This window comes from Meriones unguiculatus, chromosome 6 (genome assembly GCF_030254825.1).
Source record: "Meriones unguiculatus strain TT.TT164.6M chromosome 6, Bangor_MerUng_6.1, whole genome shotgun sequence".
In the NCBI taxonomy this organism is placed as follows: domain Eukaryota; kingdom Metazoa; phylum Chordata; class Mammalia; order Rodentia; family Muridae; genus Meriones; species Meriones unguiculatus.
In genome coordinates this window covers 89,442,511-89,459,820 of record NC_083354.1, presented here as the reverse complement: position 1 = coordinate 89,459,820, position 17,310 = coordinate 89,442,511, and the positions used below count along the sequence as shown (strand labels likewise).

Below are 17,310 nucleotides of genomic sequence, written 5' to 3'. Positions count from 1 at the left end.
CCCCGGACGGAAATAACTTGGAATTACTTGTCTGTTTGTGAGGGTCATGTTACAATACTTGCAAAGAAAAAAAAAATTCAAGATTCAGTGTGAGTTTTACAGTAACATATTGAGGCCAAGGAAGGGAACGCTGAGCTGGTCAAAAGCTGTGTCCTCTTTCATAAGGTCAAACAGTAGGAAATGTAACAGCTAATATCCTAGACAGTGGGAATGCAGCAGAGGGTTTTTTCCCTTCTTTCCCAAGAGAGTAAATAAATACCAAGCAGTCATTTTGAAATCCAGAAAAATCACAGCTGGAAACCCAAAATAAACCTTCTTCAATCCTTGGATTCTACCATCAGATTTATTATCTATTTGAGAATCCAACTAAAGTAAGACATCAAGTGCACACATAATTTATTCAGTTTGCTAAACCTGGAACTCCAACCCAAGGTAATTTGCCGCCTAGAATAAGGGATACAGTGTAGCATTTCAAGATTAATAACACTCATGTAAATGATTACTATCTGTTACATTTTATTGGATGAACTTTCATCATCTTCTTCAACTTATCAAATAAGCCTGCTTGTCTTCTATCCTTGGTATGTTCTGGAATTTCAGAAGCTGTACCTTATTACATGTTTCTCTGCTGCTCTGCTTCCACTGTAGAAGCACCTGCCCCAGTTCTCATCTTTTACCTTAGAAAGCAGAGATGAGACATAATGGTCCTCAGAGTCATTGTGTAGCCAGCCACCTTCTTCCTGCCTCCTTTGTCTGCTCCTCTGACTGCCTTAGTTTTGTTTGAGTGCGTGAAGACAGCAAAAGAAACATTGGGTAAGGAAGGACGCCTATGTACTTTCGTGCTACTACCACCATACAATCATAAGAGCAGAGTATGCAATTCACTCACAGGGATCTGGGTCACACTTTGTCTCCAGTGAAGCTGGCCTCAGTGTCCATTAGTCAGAACATAGAACATATGGTGGAGCCAAATCCAACTTCACTGCCTCTGTTATGAGCAACTAAAAATTTTTTCTAGCACATTCTTGTGCGTTCTTCCAATGAGACTGTAACGTGCTGAAAATATTTCTCTTCCAAAGAAGCTATAGAAATCATTGACTAGAAAATCCATCAGAATAAATCATTCTCTCTGAAATACCAGCCTGTGGTTGCACAGCACCTAAGATGCACTGGGCACTCTTTGTGCTTCACACACATTTGACCACTGCTACATCACTGTGAAGTAGGCATGGTTACACCCTCGTGCTATGCGAAGAGGGTAGAAAGTGAGGTTCATAGAGAGCAAGACAACACCATTCCAAATCCATATTCTTTAGCACCGTGCTGACCTGCCTATCTGGCCACCAGGCCTTAGCTTCCTTTGTTAAGATCTAATTGAGGCCTGCTCACAGAGGAAGACTATGCAGCCAGTCCTGATGAGACCTGATAAGCCTAGGGTCAGATGGAAGTAGAGGATGACCTCTACTATCAGTGGGCTGGGGGAGGGGCATAGGGGGGAAAGAGGGAGGAGATGAGGGAGGGGACCACAGGCAGGATACAAATTGGATAAATTGTAACATATGATAATAATTTTAAAAAAGAAAAAAGATACAAAAAAGAAAAAATCTAATTGAGGTAAAATGACTTCAATGAGAGGACTATCCCTAGAAAGTCAGTGATTTTTTTTTTTTTTTTAAATCTGGGCTCTACACTTGAAACAAATAGTAGAACAAAAGTATCACACTCGATTCTAAAATTCTCTGATGTGCACCTCTGCCAAGGCTTGTTTGTTTGAGAAAGAAAAAAAGGAACCATAAGTGCTGAAAATGTTAAGCAGTAAGAGGTACCCAGATTCCATAGATCAAAGGCTGCATAAGTATCATTATTCTTTTGTGTATTATTTGCCAAACATCTATTTCACATAGTAATTCTTACCACCCATTATGCATGAATCACTGGGCTGTCAAAGAGAACTGCCATGTGTTCAGTGGCTAGAAAGAGTGTCTCATTATTAGGCACAACATGCCCAGCATTTGTTCTTGAATGTTGCAAGATATTTATTCAAAACCCTTCATGATTTCCAATGTAAAACTAAGGTTGAGAATTCTGAGGCCCGCAGCTTCATGGAACCCATCACACCACTTCTCGGATGCCTAACCACTTTCCTTTCCATTTACTTCTCCAAGTTGTCAGATGATGGGCTGTAGACCTTTATGATATTTTTTAACCCATTTAAAATAGCTATTTTGGGGAACATTTGTTTGTTGTTCATCAGAGATAATGAACTGTGGGGAGGATGGTTAGTTCTAGTTGCTTTACACTTTGCAAAAGTCAGTAGAAAGTTAGAAGGGAAGCAACATAGTGTGTGAAAAGATGGTCAGTTCTTGTGCACAATATCATTAGCTTGGCGTCACTGAAAAAGTCTTGGTTCCTGCATATCAAATAGTGTTAAGGGCTAGGAATGGAGGCCCACGCCTTTAATCTCAGCACTCAGAAGACAGAAGTAAGTAGATCTCTGGGAATTCAAGGCCAACCTGGTCTACATAGTGAATTCCAGAGCTCCAGGCTAGCCATGGCTATATAAAGAGACTCTCTCAAAAAATAGAAAGAAAAAAGAAGAAGAGAGAGAGAAAGAAGTAAACAAAAAAACTAGGGCTAGCATGCCTTGGAGCAGTGCAGTGCGACCACCATTTGAGTAGATGATCAAGAAAAAGCAACATGGGTCTATAACACTGATCTTGCTAATGAGCAGGAAGCCCGGCTCTTTATGAGGCCCTTCTGCTCACCGACTTGTTGGGTGATGATACTGAGGGACGCTTCTTCTCTCTATTCAGAGGGAAGCCTCTGAGCTTTTCCATTTCCTGTCCTGGCAGTTTCCCACACTGGGTGACTTAAGTTTTATCATGGTTTCTTCCTACCAGTTTTCAATTCTTCACATACTTTTTGTCTCTTTCATTTTTTTCCCATGTTCTAAACTTCCACTTTCAAAGAAGTCTGTACTTGTGATAGTGTCCAAGATAGTTTTTTTCCTGATAGCTGCCCTCCCCCGCTCTGCTCCCTGCACTGAATCCCTGTTTATCCTCTCACCATGCTTTCATACATATAAAACAGACACTAAAACTCTTTTTATTCCAGCTTTTTACTGCAGCTTTTACTTTTAAGATTAAGGCTCTAAACCCAATGAATATTTCATGTGGAACACGTCTCAGCTCTCATTTGCTGAGATGGGTGTAATAACCAAGAGAAAAGCTGTAATAAAATAAACTTGTAAGGATAACCAGGCAGTATATATTAAGAGGGCCAAATTTATGACTGCTTCGTGAGTCAGAATGTTCTAGAAAAAGAATTGCAATTTTCCTTTTTTTACCTTTCTTAATCTTTTTTTTTTCCCCAGAGCTGTACAGTGTGGACCTTTGCTGCTAACTTTCGCAGCAGGTTTCTTTTCTGAACCTGTGAGCATGTCTTATGTCCATTCTTAATATTTTGTTTTTACTTTATCAGTCACAGACGAGTTTAAGTAGTGTTTCGCTGTGTTTCCCTCCAATTTCTACAAATACTGCAATCCCTCTCATTTTTCATACATCAGATCTGTTGCTCCACATTTCCCATTTTTTTCAACAGCTTCTAGCCTCAAGGCAGCTACAAAATCCACCCCCCCCAAAAAAAAAATATTGCTTTCTTGCAGCGTACCTCGCAGTCTTCGGTGGGAAGTGTGGCTAAACCCTGAGCTTCCCGTTTCACCAACACAACACTGAGACACTGACTTGTGAGGCTTCATGAGTGACTGGCTCTTTCATAGCAAGAAGCTCATAGTCACCATTTGAAAGAAAGCTACATCATTCACCTGCCTTGTGCTTTTCAGCTCATTAATCTTGACATGCCTATATCACCACCTTTTCTTATTTTCCATTTTTGTTGTTGTTGTTGTCATCATTGTTTGCTTTGTTCAATTTTATGTTTTTTTAAATATTTTTATTATTTTCTTTTCTGTGTGTGGGGGTGTTTTGCCTACATGTGTGTTTGTACATAACAAATGTGCCTGGTGACCATGACAGCCAGAAAGAGGATCAGAAAGAGGATCAGAAAGAGGATCAGAAAGAGGAGCTCAAGTTACAGATATTTGTGAGCCACCATGTGGGTTCTGGCACAATCAGTGTTCATAAACATGGAGCCATCTTTCCAGGCCCTAGCTTTACAGGTTTTTAAGATGGTCAATCCAGGATTATTTAAATTACTAAAATTGTTCTCCCCAGAATCACTACAAAATCCATAACTCCCAACGCATAGATAACACTATTTTCTATATCTGCATGGTCCAAAACAGGGGTGAATAATCAGAGACTTTGAAATACATAAGAGAAAGAAATTTCAGTTGGGAGATGTTATTATTAACATAGCCAAATGTAAGGGGGAAAATGTTGAAGCATTAGATTTGAACAATAATATCCCAGTCCAAACAAGTATTTATGAGAAGGTTAGCATCCACTCACTTAATCTGTGATTTTTGTAATTATGTTATTACTTTCAAATTAAAAAAAAAGACAATTGATATTATCAAGTTCAGTCACCATAAATTTTAACCAAAACAAGAGTTGTAAATTTTAACCAAATTTAACCAAAGCTGTGTATTGGTGCGTGTGTGCAAGTACCCATCCCACAATGCAGATGTAGAGGTCAGAGGACAACTTGTAGGATTCATCTCAAGCTCAAGGCAAAAGGATGGCAAAAAGCTTTATCCACTGAGCTGTTTCCATGAATCTACCCTTTACTTTTTGAGACAGCATCTCTCCTGGAACACGGAGCTCATCAATTCAGTGACTCAGCTAGACTGACAGTCCAACAAGCTTGCAAGACCCTTCTATCTCTTCACACCAGGGCACTGGAGTTACAGGCATGAGCACCAGAACTAGATTTTTAGTGGGTATTGGAGTGAAAGGGTCTGAACTCAGATCCTCTTGTTTGGATGGAAAGGACTTTATCCACAAGGCCATCCCCCCTACCTTGTGATAGTGAATATTCTTATACTTATTTTATTGTGGGTATGGGAGAGGCACATGACACAGTACAGTGTGTAGCAGTTAGAGGATGGCTTGTGAGAGTCAGCTCTCTCCCGGCACAATGTGGGCCCTGAAGATAGAACTCAGGCTCGTGAACTCGTGACAAGCAGCTCTACAGGCTGGCCTGAGGGCAGATGTTAGGTAAAATTCTTTGCAACATGTTCACAAGTCTTGTTTACAAGTTGGGTCATATTTTAAAAATAATTCAAAATATTTTGTTGATGATGAACGATCATTTTGTACTCTAACAATAAAGACTGCGGGGTTGCAAAGCCGCATTATATAAGACTCTAGATGGAAGCTCGCAGGACTCAAATATCAATCATTGAAAGACACAATTTGATATTCAAGAGACTAGAGCTGCTCTGCCTTCTAGACAATTATTTATTGGATACCCTACTACCTAAAATCACTGCCTTTTAACCCCATTTTGAAGGAATATAATATGGCTTAAAAAGATGGAACACTATGTGGGAGTAAGGCATAAATTCTGTAAAATTTACATTTGTTGTTACATATCCCCTTGTATTTTCTTCAAAAGGTATTTTTTTTAAATTAATTTTTTTTCAAAAAATTGCCAAGAATTGAATTTATTAACATTAATAAAAAGTCCATTCAAAGTGAAGATACACTTTACTTAGAAGCAATCAAAGTACTTAATTTAAAACACAAGAAAATTCTGCCTTTTCAGTGACTTTCTGCATTCATATGCATCAGTTTGAATTAGGTTAGCATTAGAGGAATAAATGGGAAACAATTCATTAGCATGACCAATCCTGAGGAAATAGAACCACACAAATAGTTCAACTCCTCTGGGAGTATCCTAAGTCTATTTTTAATGTATGTACTTCCTTTTCACACACATTTCACATACTGAAATAATGTAAATTAAATAAAAACAAATGCTTTTGCACAGTCACAAGCACTAAGTAAATTATCTCATCTCAATGACTTACATTTTTCAACTTTTATTTCACTTTTACTGAGCTGGTTTGTGAGATTTTCTTTTGCTAGATTTTTATTTTATTATACTTAAATTGTACTTTGCATGACATTCATTAACTTAAGTGCCTTCTAGGGATATACTAAGCACATACATGTCAGTGGCATGTCACACTTTGATTCACTTAGCTGAATGCCAAAGCTTGATCCAGGCTAGCCCAACCCCCTTCCAAGTCCCCTCTTCCACCAGTGGCCTAGGGATAAGTTCAGCTGTCCTGAGCTAGGAGCTTTCCCAGACCCCCATTGGTCAGCCCCTGTGGTCACCAAACCTAATACCCCAGCTTCATCTAGATTAGTCTGTCTCCCTTCTAAGTCCCCTTTTCCAGCCAATGGCCCAGGGACATGGTCAGCTACACTGAGATGCACACTGTTCTCCAAACACATTGTGGGGTGCTCCCCTATGGTCACAAAGCCAGATACCCCAGCTTCATCCAGGAACTCCACCTGAGGTCACCACGCCAGACATTTCAGCATCCAAACATCCAGGGACAAGCAGGTGCCTGGAGGATAGCAAATGAACACATACAAGGGTCAGGGCAAGATAGCACCTTCAGAGCACAAGGATCCTGTGGCAGCGAGCCCTGAATACCCTAACACAACTGAAGCACAAGAGAATGATCTCAAGTCCAGTCTATAAAGATGATAGGAACCTTTAAAGAGGAAATGAATAAATAAAACAATGCAGAAAAATACGACTAAACAGGTAAAGGAGTTGAATAAAACTGTTTAAGACATGAAAATGGAAGTAGAAGCGATAAAGAAAACCTAGGGTAGAGAACAGAACAAAGATATAAGAATTGCAATCAGATTACAAGAGATAGAAGAGAGATTCTCAGACATAGACAACACAATGAAAGAAATTGATTCATCAGTCATAGAAAATACTAAATCTAAAAAATTTTGACACAAAACATCCAGGGATTCTGGGAGACTATGAAAAGACTTAACTGAAGAATAATAGAAACTGAAAAAAAATGAAGGGTCAAAGCTCCAGGGACCAGAAAATATTTTCAACAAAATCAGAGAAGAAAATTTCTCCAACCTAAAGAAAGAAATGCCTATAAACATAAAAGATTACAGAATACCAGTTAGATCAGAATAGAAAATAAAATCCTCCCACCACATAATAATCAAAACACTAAATCTACAGGAAAAAAAAAAAAAGAAAGACTATTACAAGCTACAAGAGAAAAGGGTCAAGTAACATACAAAGGCAGACATATTAGAAAAACATGGGACTTCTTAACAAAGACTCTAAAAGCTGGAGTCTGGGCCTGGACAGATGACTTGTAACCCCTGAGAGACCACAGATGCCACCTAAACTACTATACCCAGCAAAACTCTCAGCCACCTTAGATGAAGAAAACAAGGTATTCTGAGACAAAACCAAATTTAAACAATATCTATCCATAAAACCAGCTCTACAGAAAATACTAGAAGAAAGAAATCTAACCCAAGGAGGTCAGCTAGAAAACACAAGGTCAGAGAAAACACAAGAAATAAATAATTCCACACCAACAAAAACCAAAGAAGGGAAGCACACACAAACACATATACTAACATTTCCAACATCAAGTTAACAGGAAGTAATAACCACTGGTCATTAATATCTCTCAATATCAACGGACTCAATTACCCAATAAAAGACACAGGCTAAAAGAATGGATGAGAAAACAGGACCCACCATTCTGCTGCTTACAATATATGTACCTCATCAACAAAAACAGACATCACCTAAAAGTAAATGTCTGGAAAAAAGTTTTCCAAGAAGCAAGAAGCAAGCTGGAGTAGCTATTCTAGTATCTAGTAAAAAAGACTTTCAAGCAAAAGTAATCAAAAGAGATAGAGAATGACACTTCATACTCATCAGGGAAAAAATCCAGCAAGATGATATTTCAGTTCTAAACCTCTATGCCCCAAATGCAAGGGCACTCACATTCATAAAAGAAACATTAGTAAAACCTAAATCACACATTGAACCTCATACATTAATAGCAGAGAACTTCAACAGCCCACTCTCACCACTAGACAGGTCATCAAGACAGAAACTAAACAGAGAAATGATGAAACCAACTGACATTATGAATCAAATGGACTTAACGGATATCTACAGAACGTTTCACCCAAACACAAAAGAATATACCTTCTCAGCACCTCACAGAACCTTCTCCAAAACTGACCATATAGTGGGCCACAAAGTGAACCTCAAACAACACTACAAAACTGAAATAACTACTCCTTGTATCTTTTCAGACCACCATGGGTTAAAACTGGACCTCAACAACAGAAACAACAGAAAGCCTACAAACTCATGGAAACTGAACAACTCTCACTAGGTGATCACTGAGTCAGGGGAGAAATTAAGAAAGAAATCAAAGACTTTATGGAACACAATGAAAATGAGGCTACAACATACACAAACCTATGGAAAACAATGAAAGCAGTGCTAAGAGGAAAGTTCACAGCACTAAGTGTCTTCATAAAGAAATCTCACTCTAGTGACTTAACACGCGTAAAAGCTCTAGAATAAAAGGAAGCAAACACACCCACTGCTATGTCGTGTAGGCAATTCAACTGGCCTACCCACAGGGGCCTTTAGTGTCCTGACAATATCTTTTGTCACCACCTGTATCCTATGACACCACCTGTCATCACCTGGGCCACGTGCTCCAGATATAACCCATCTTCCACTCCATCCACTCTCTCTGCTTTGGTTTCTCTCTCCTTTTCTCCTCTCTGACTTTCTCTCCTGGGGCCCATAACCCACCCTCCTTTCTCTTCTCCTGTGCTCTCACACTGTCTCTCTCTATCTCTGTCTCTTTCTCTCTCTACCCTCATGGCCCAGTCAGGCCCAAATGCCTTTCCCCTTTTTTTCCTCCAAATAAATCTCTTCTTATCAGATATGTTGAGTGTGCTACATTTTTAAAATATATCCTAACACCCAAGAGAAGTAGACAACAGGAGACAATCAAACTCAGGACTGAAATCAATAAAATAGAAATAAGAACAATACAAAGAATCAAAAAACAAAACAAAAAACAAACAAACAAAAAAAAAACAAAAACAAGAACTGGTTCTTTTAAAAAATCAAGATAGATACACCCTTACCCAAACTAACTAAAAGGCAAAGAGACAGTATCCAAATTAACAAAATCAGAAATAAAAATGGGGACAAAACAACAGACATTAGGGAAATCAAAAGAATCATAAGGCCTTATTACAAAAACCTGTACTCCACAAAACTGGAGAATCTAAAAACAATTAATGAAATCCTAGATAAATACCACTTACCAAAGCTAAATCAAGATCAGGCAAATTATTAAAATATTCATATAGCCCCTAAGGTAATAGAAGTAGTCATTGAAAGTCTCTCAACCAAAAGAATCCCAGTGCCAGACAAGTTTTAGTGCAGAATGCTACCAAACTTTCAAAGAAGAGCTAACACCAAAACTCCTCAAGCTATTCCACAAAATAGAAACAGAAGAAAGATTGCCAAACTCATTCTTTGAGGCTACATTTACCCAGATACCATAATATCTCATAAATACCCAACAAAGGCAGAGAATTTCAGTCCAATCTCCCTTATGAACATTGACACAAAAATACTTAAAAAACAAACAAACAAACAAAAACCTTGCAAATCAAATCCAAGAACACATCAAAGATATTACCCACCATGATCAAGTAGGTTTCCTTCCTGGGATGCAGAGATAGTTCCATATATAAAAATCCATCAATATAATCCACCATATAAACAAACTGAGAAAAAAAAAAAAAAAACATGATCATCTCACTAGATGCTGAAAAAGCCTTGACAAAATCCAACACACCCCTTCATGTCTAAAGTCTTAGAGAGATCAGGCATACAAGGCCCATACCTAAACACAATAAAGGCAATATAGAGCAACCCAATCATCAACATCAAATTAAATGTAGAGAAACCTAAAGCATTCACACTAAAATTGGGGACAAGGCAAGGCTTCCACTTTCTCCATATCTATTCCACATAGTATTTGAAGTTCTAGCTAGAGCAATAAAGCAACTAAAGGATATCAAGGGGGTACAAATCGGAAAGGAAGAAAACAAAGTATCACTTTTCACAGATGATATGATAGTATAAAGAAGTGATCCCCAAAATTCTACCACAGAACTCCTACAGTTGATAAACACCTTCAGCAAAGTGGCTGGATACAAAATTAACCCCCCCCCAAAAGTCAATAGCTCTCTTGTATACAAATGATAAATGGGCTGAGAATGAATGAAGGAAGGAAGGAAAAGAAAATCAATTAAAAAGAACCAACATACAGATAGTAGTTTCCTTTCCTTAGTGTTATTCAGTATTTTTATTTGCTTTATTTTACAATGACATCAACATAATGTATTAAAATGTCTAAAAATAAGTGTGTTTTCCCCCTGGCTATAAAAACATGGCCACCTACTCTATTCTTCACGGTATCTGCCAACTGTAAGTCTGAAAGACCTTTTTGAGTTACGGCTGGGTTCAGGTCAAAACAGTTGGGGACTAGCTTACGAATTTTAATAAGCTAGATGATGCAGGCATTTTGTAGCTAATTACTACAAAATGCAATAGTTCTCCGTTAACACAGCTAGATAGCCAGTTCCACATAAGAGTTCCCTGTCTTCTGGGCTCTGCTTGTTCCTCACAACTCTCTATAGTTAAATAAGCTAGCTTCAGCATTTTACTCCACTCTCCAACCCTTCAATGGGATCATCCCTGCTTTCTAGGACCCCAGATCACTCTCAAACAAACCACAAGAAATTCACTCCAGGATGCTGGTTTCACTTTGCCCTCTCCCTGACAATACCTTGACTAAGCAGATTGAATCCTTTCGAGTCTCTAGCTCCTCAATTCTGATGGTTATTATAACAATTAGAAGACAATCTGGACCACCTTCATACTGGGCAGAAGTGTGTCTATTTTTTTTTTCTACTCTGGGAGATATCTGTGTGATTTTACAATGCTTTCTTGCAGCTTTAACCCAAAGACTCAGTGGAAAGTATTTAAGTGTATTCTAAAATTGTATCAAATCCACATTACCTAATGACAAAGATTTATACCACCAAAACTAATCAATGGAGCAAATAATTAAAAGTAGTATTCCCACTAAATGATGCTTGTTCAGTTATGTCCAAGAAAACCTCAGGGTATGTAATAGTATGAAGGGTTTAGGGCTACTGCTAATGCATAGAAGGCTTAACCTGTCAAAATTTCTTAAATTATCCCTACATACCCTGTTTTCCAAGGAAACTTAAGAACAAGTAATGGAAAGGGACTTTCAAAATATATTTCTTGGTTTATGAATTTAGTCACATATAAAAATGTATTCTTAGGAGCAAATGAAATTTGTATGCTCGTGTTCCTTTTTCCTTCTTATTCTCTCACCCTGATGGATGTCAGAAAGCTGCATTTTCCAGGTAGGTTGCAATTTCTTCATAACTTGAGCACACACTGTGATTATATGCTGCGGGGTCAACAGCTAAAGTACTGAATGGACATTTTGAATGCTAGTGGCAACTCTATTGTCCTTTTGTGCCTGGAATTCAGGTACCAGTATTCTACCATAATTATTACTTGACATTTGGAATGGGCTGGGATTTAGGTTCTTTATTTTTAACTACTGATCATCAAAAGACCACATCAGTGATCATTTCAAACATCTTAGGAGCCCTGTTTCTCTCTACACGCTTGATCTCCTGTAATTATAGGTTAATACTCTATTTAGAAAGGCCTTGGCAACTATAGTTTGAGGCATTCACAGATATACGTGATGCATTGTACTAGACAGCTCATCTCTAGAAATGTAAGGTTAATAATGATAAACGGTAAAGCACGTGGCAGTTTAAGGGATAACAAGGTGCTGAGTGAAATGAAGGTGGAGAGGGAGGAAACAACAAAAATCAATGGTACTTTTTCTGAAGTAAGCTACTACTGAATAAACTGTTTCCTTCACTGAAGTGAGTTAAAAAAAATCATATAAAAATGACAGAAGTATGTGTTATAGACATAACTTCTTTGAGCTCTTCTTCCCCTGAATGACATTTGTTTTTCGTTCAGAGCTTGCAAATGAACTCCTTTCTGCTGACACTAAAGGAAGAAAAGGATCTTTTTCCCACATGATTACCACCAATGATGTTTTATGTAGGCAATAGTCCCACTGCGCATTACTGAAGAATATTTGGCTGGTTTTCTTCTGTAAATTGTTAGAGGATATAAACTTCCAGTTTTAGTGCTTTTATGAGATTTTTGAGTGTGTCTCTACTTCTGGTTCCTTCTCTTGCGCTCTTTTTCTTCTATTTATTTGTTTTGACCAATTCCAATGTGTTAGTTTTTGTTCTATCTTGGTATATTTTATCTTATTATTGTCACTAAAAGGCCTGTTTTCTTCTGTTGTTTGTTTTGGGGTTTTTGGTTTGTTTGTTTTTTTTAATTTATTTACTTATTCCCTTTCATCCTGGTTATAGCCTCATCTCCTCGCAGTTCTCCCCCTTTGCACAGCCCTTCCCCCCATTCTCTCCTCTCCTTCTTCTCAGAAAAGAAGGAAGTCCCTGTGTGTACCAACCCATCCTGACACATTAGGTCACTGCAGACTTAGGCCCATCCTCTCCCACTGAGACCACACAAGGTAGCCCAGTTAGGGGAATGAGATCCAAAGGGAAGCATCAGAGTCAGAGAGAGCCCCACCTCCAATTGTTAGGAGGACCCACACAAAGATCAATTTGTGTAACTGCTACATATGTGCAGGGGGCTTAGGACCCGTCCACGCATGCTCTTTGGTTGGTGGTTCAGTCTCTGTGCGCCCCCATTAGCCTAGCTTATTTGACTCTGTAAGTCTTCTTGTGGAGTACTTGACCCCTCCAGCTCCCTCCATTGTTCCTACAACTCTTCCATAGGACCCCCTGAGCTCTGTCTAATATGTGACTGTGGGTCTCCGCATCTGTTTCCATCAGCTGCTGGGTGAAGCCTCTCAAAGGACAGTTGGGCTCCTGTCTATAAGCATAGCAGAGTGACATTAATAGTGCCAGGGATTGGTTCTCTCCCATGGGATGGGGCTCAAGTAGGGCCAGTTTTTGTTTGGCTCTTCCCTCAATCCTGCCCTATCTTTCTTTGTCCCTGTACATCTTGTGGGCAGGACAAACTCTGAGCCAAAGATTTTGTGGATGGGTTGGTGTCCTTGTCTCTCTACTGGAAGTCTTGCCTGGCTACAAAAGGAGATTACTTAAGTCTCCATATCCCCCTCTGCTAGGATGATTGCATCTCACACAGAAAGGGAAATAAAATAGGCATTGGAGGTGGAGTAAGGGAGGGAACCGGGTAGGAAAGGAGATGGGGAGGGGAGAAGTGGAAATTAGAAGTAGGGAGGTTGGAGGAGGCCAGGGGAAAGACTGGGAATCAAAGGTGGGGGTCATCTCTGGGATTTGCCAGACACCTGGGGTAGGGGAGGCCTCAGGAAGTCTATAAGGGCTACCCTAGTTGATCTGCCTGTTTGATTTTTAAGGAGAGACAGAAAGGAAGTGGATTTGCAGTGAAAGAAAAGTGGGAGGAAGTAGAGGAAGAAGTAGAGGGAGAGAAAATATAGTTAAGATATGTTATATGAAAAAAAAATCTATTTTCAATGAAAGGAATAGAAACACAGAAGCAATGTGGAAACATGGGCCAATATTTAATTTTTGATAAAAAGACTTCTCAGAAGCAAAGCTTACCTCCTAAGATGGCCCATGCCATCTGATCAATAAGAGACCTGTGTTTCACTGGACTCTCTGCTGACTTACTGAACTCACCTAACTCACCACTTAGCTCTTCGTGCAAAGGCTTTCTAGATTCAAGTAGCCCTAACATTAAGAGTATAAAGTTCTATCTGGTGATTCTGTCAACACAGGTCAAAGAGGTACCCTTGAAGTACTCTCTGTAAAATAAAAACTTAGGAGACAGGAAAATGCCAAGACAGTCAAAGGATGGGATCTAACAGTGATAACCCATTGAATCAGGTACCAGTCAAGGTTATGAATAGCGTTTATAAAAGTTCAGAGATGCACACTCAGGGCACATGTTCTTGGGCATCAATTCTATAGTATTTTCTGATCAATAGGAGCTCATAGGATTGTTTCAGTTTCTAAACTCTAGACTCACGCGAGAATGTAGCTGTAGGCATAGCACTCGCAGAAGCACAAGACCTGTAAATCTTGTTCAGGCTAGGAACAGGGGCAAATACTAAATGTCATCATGGCCAGAAATGCATCAAGTCAGATTCATGTGTTAGACCTGCAATAATGCTGAAACGTCAAACACATGTAGGCTCTTCTAGCTGGGTATTTTGTATGTCAGCTGCCAACATCCTGTAGATATATCATCATCACATGGTAAACATCTTTACAAAAACTGTCAGTATTTAGGAAAGCCAAAGAGAAGAGACAACTGAGGATAGGGGTGGGGGAGAAAGTGAATCCGAGGCAGGAAATGGGGACATAGGAGGGGGCGGGAGCAGAGAATCGACAAGAACAAAGCATATGTGAGAATGATGTTGTGAAACTGTCTTTTGTGTTATTCTTTAAAACTAATACCGAGGATCAAACAAAACTTGGAGAAACCTTGCCTCTTTGTTCATACATTACTAGTGCCAACTAAACTAAGTTAAATCTCCATATGTTAGCACCACAAAACAACCAACCACTCAATCTAAGTCTAAACAGGAAGTTCTAAGTAGAAACAAAATTTGAGTATGAATGACAGATAGCCTTAGCAGCTCATGGTCATTGTGGAAACTACATTTTTCTCACACCTCTGCACTTCCAATTATGTTAACAGCTGACCATGGAAATGTTCAAATACCAAAGGCATGAAACTTTCATGTTATTTATGGCCCAGCCAGAGCAGGAAGTATCAGAAACCTCATGGGGATTCTCTCCCTCCAGTTATTTTTATCTCTATGCTTGTGTTTGTAGAGGTCTGAATAGTTCACAGGCCTCTCCTGAAGAAGTCTGATTCTTTTTAAAAGAAAAAAAAAAATAGCTCTAAGAGTTTGTATTTCCTAATAGTGGTAGTTTTTAAATGTTGTAAAAAGCTAACAGGATTATATCCCAGAACATGAACAGTTTGTGATCTGTAAGCTAGATGTGGTAAAGAGTTCTGTCAGGGACAAAAATGTTCTAATCTAAACGTTACTCAAACTAATCGCATGTCTATGAATGAGCCTAGGGGCATAAGTTGCTACACAACACATATACCTATCTGCGCTCTGGTTTAACTAAGCAGCTATTTCAGCCATGTCTAGGCAAGAGGGGGGCCTCTTTGACTGGCAGCAGTAACACAAACCTAGTGCAAGGATAGGTTAGGTAGGGACAGCCATTTCTGGTCAAGGTGCTACTGTCATGCTGAAGAAAGGAGCTATCTGGAAGGAGGTGTGAGAGAAGAAATGTTTTTCAGGCAAAAGCATTGGCACCCTAACCCACAGAGAGGCTCCCAGGCTGTAGGACTACAACCTGGCCTAATTCTCCAGCAGTGCATTTGTGGCTAGCGGCACACCACACAAAAAGCTCTGTTTCCTAGTAAGGGGGACAGGAATTGTTTCTGACATGAACTCCTGAGCTTCCCTTCCCCCCTGAGGGAGGAGCAGCCTTGCTAGGCCACAGAGAAGGACATCCTGAAGATACCTGATAAGCTAGGGCCAGATGGAAGGAGAGGAGGACACCCCCTCTCAGTGGACTCGGAAGGGGGCAGGGAGGAAATGAGGGAGCGAGGGGAGGATTGGGAGGGAAAGAGGGAGTGGGTTACAGGTGGGTTACAAATGAATGTATAAAATTGTTTAAAAATAAAATATTAAAAAAAAGCAAAAAAAAAAAAAAAAGCTGTTTCTACACCCACCTCGTATCATTGTTGCCAGGTTACATATCCAGGCCTATGACAAGCAGCCAGGTAATTTGTTTTAAATGGTGTTCTGCTTTTACACCTCCCATTAAAAAAGAAAGAAAATGCAAATGAGTTTTCTGTTGAACAAAATCTGCGTTCTTTCTTTCAGCCAAGGTAGAAAGAAATACAAGTAAGACAGAAAAAAAAAAAAGATGAAACACTCTGTAGAATCATTGGCACCATGACATTTTTTGAGTAAATACAACTATTTCACAAATATTAAATTTCATAAATAATTCATAAGCCTTAAAAAAGTCAATAAAAACTTCTCATCATATAGTCTGGTATATTATCAAATACTTACGATATTTAAGAACATAACATAGGAGTATTTTTGTCACATACATTTTCAACGGCAGAATCACACGAAATCTGTGTCAAGAGCTTCTTATAACCCAGCACAAGTCACTGTGAGCGTATAGGCAGCCTGCTTCTAGGTTGCCTAGCAACTTATGTTGGCATCACACGCAGCTGCCAGAGGCATATGCAGATAAAGGCAGCCTGCCAAGGGAGCATGCTCACTCCAACATTCTCTCCTTCCCTCTTTCCTCTTTCAGTGTGCCCCACCATCCCCTTCTTTCTCTTCTCCTACACTCTCCCACTGTCTCTCGCTCTCTCTCTCGGTCTCTTGGTCTCTGGGTCTCTCTCGCTCTCTTTTTCTCTCTCTCTACCACCATACAATAAAGCTCTTCATACCAGTTCTGCTGAGTGCTTGTAGCATTTTTCAATACACTGTTATAGTCACCATACATTTTCTTCTGCTCTCTTTGCTCACTTGGACTGATAAGTTAACCACTGAATGCTGAGGTGCCTGTAAACAGCTAAATCAAGTCTCTCAAATGACAAGATGATGGACAAACAGTGAAAGAAGTTAAGGACTATATTTCTCTTCAACCAAAATGTAAATTGAATAGACTTGAAGCAACTATTTTCTTTCTTGGTTTGTCTAGAGGTTGGAAGCTGCCATTTATGTTCAAAGAGGAAGTTGTACCTCATGCAGTTAGAAAAGACCGCATTGGCCTGGCATCCATAGTATTTCTTTCCCTCACACACTATGCCTTAGCTACATGGTTCCATCAAATGATGCCGAAAGCCTGGAGACTGGAGAGACGGTAGCCAGCCTGAGCAGGGCAAACATGCCTCTGGCAGGCCTCGCCCTTCTTCCCTAATCTCTTGCCCAACTAAAAATCATTAGATTACATTTCTAAAGCTAGCCACCAAGGACTGTTCCCTTATTTGGCCACTTCTTCCTCCTGAGGCTGACATCCACAGTCAGGCTTTCAAAGTACCAAAGTCCAGCAATCAAATGCCTCTTTTGGCTCTCCTGATAAACATGTCCAATTAAAA

General features: G+C 39.5%; 1 long non-coding RNA gene across 1 annotated transcript in view; it reads right to left on the bottom strand.

Moving 5' to 3' along the window:
- LOC132654548 (uncharacterized) overlaps positions 1–16,352 on the bottom strand; it is an 86,991-nt gene extending 70,639 nt beyond the window's left edge. Inside the window, exons 1-2 of the long non-coding RNA XR_009592176.1 lie at positions 16,268–16,352; positions 15,919–16,003 (exon numbers count right to left, since the gene is read on the bottom strand). This is a non-coding gene — a long non-coding RNA (uncharacterized LOC132654548). The remainder of the gene's footprint in view (positions 1–15,918; positions 16,004–16,267) is intronic.
- Positions 16,353–17,310: the final 958 nt, after the last annotated feature.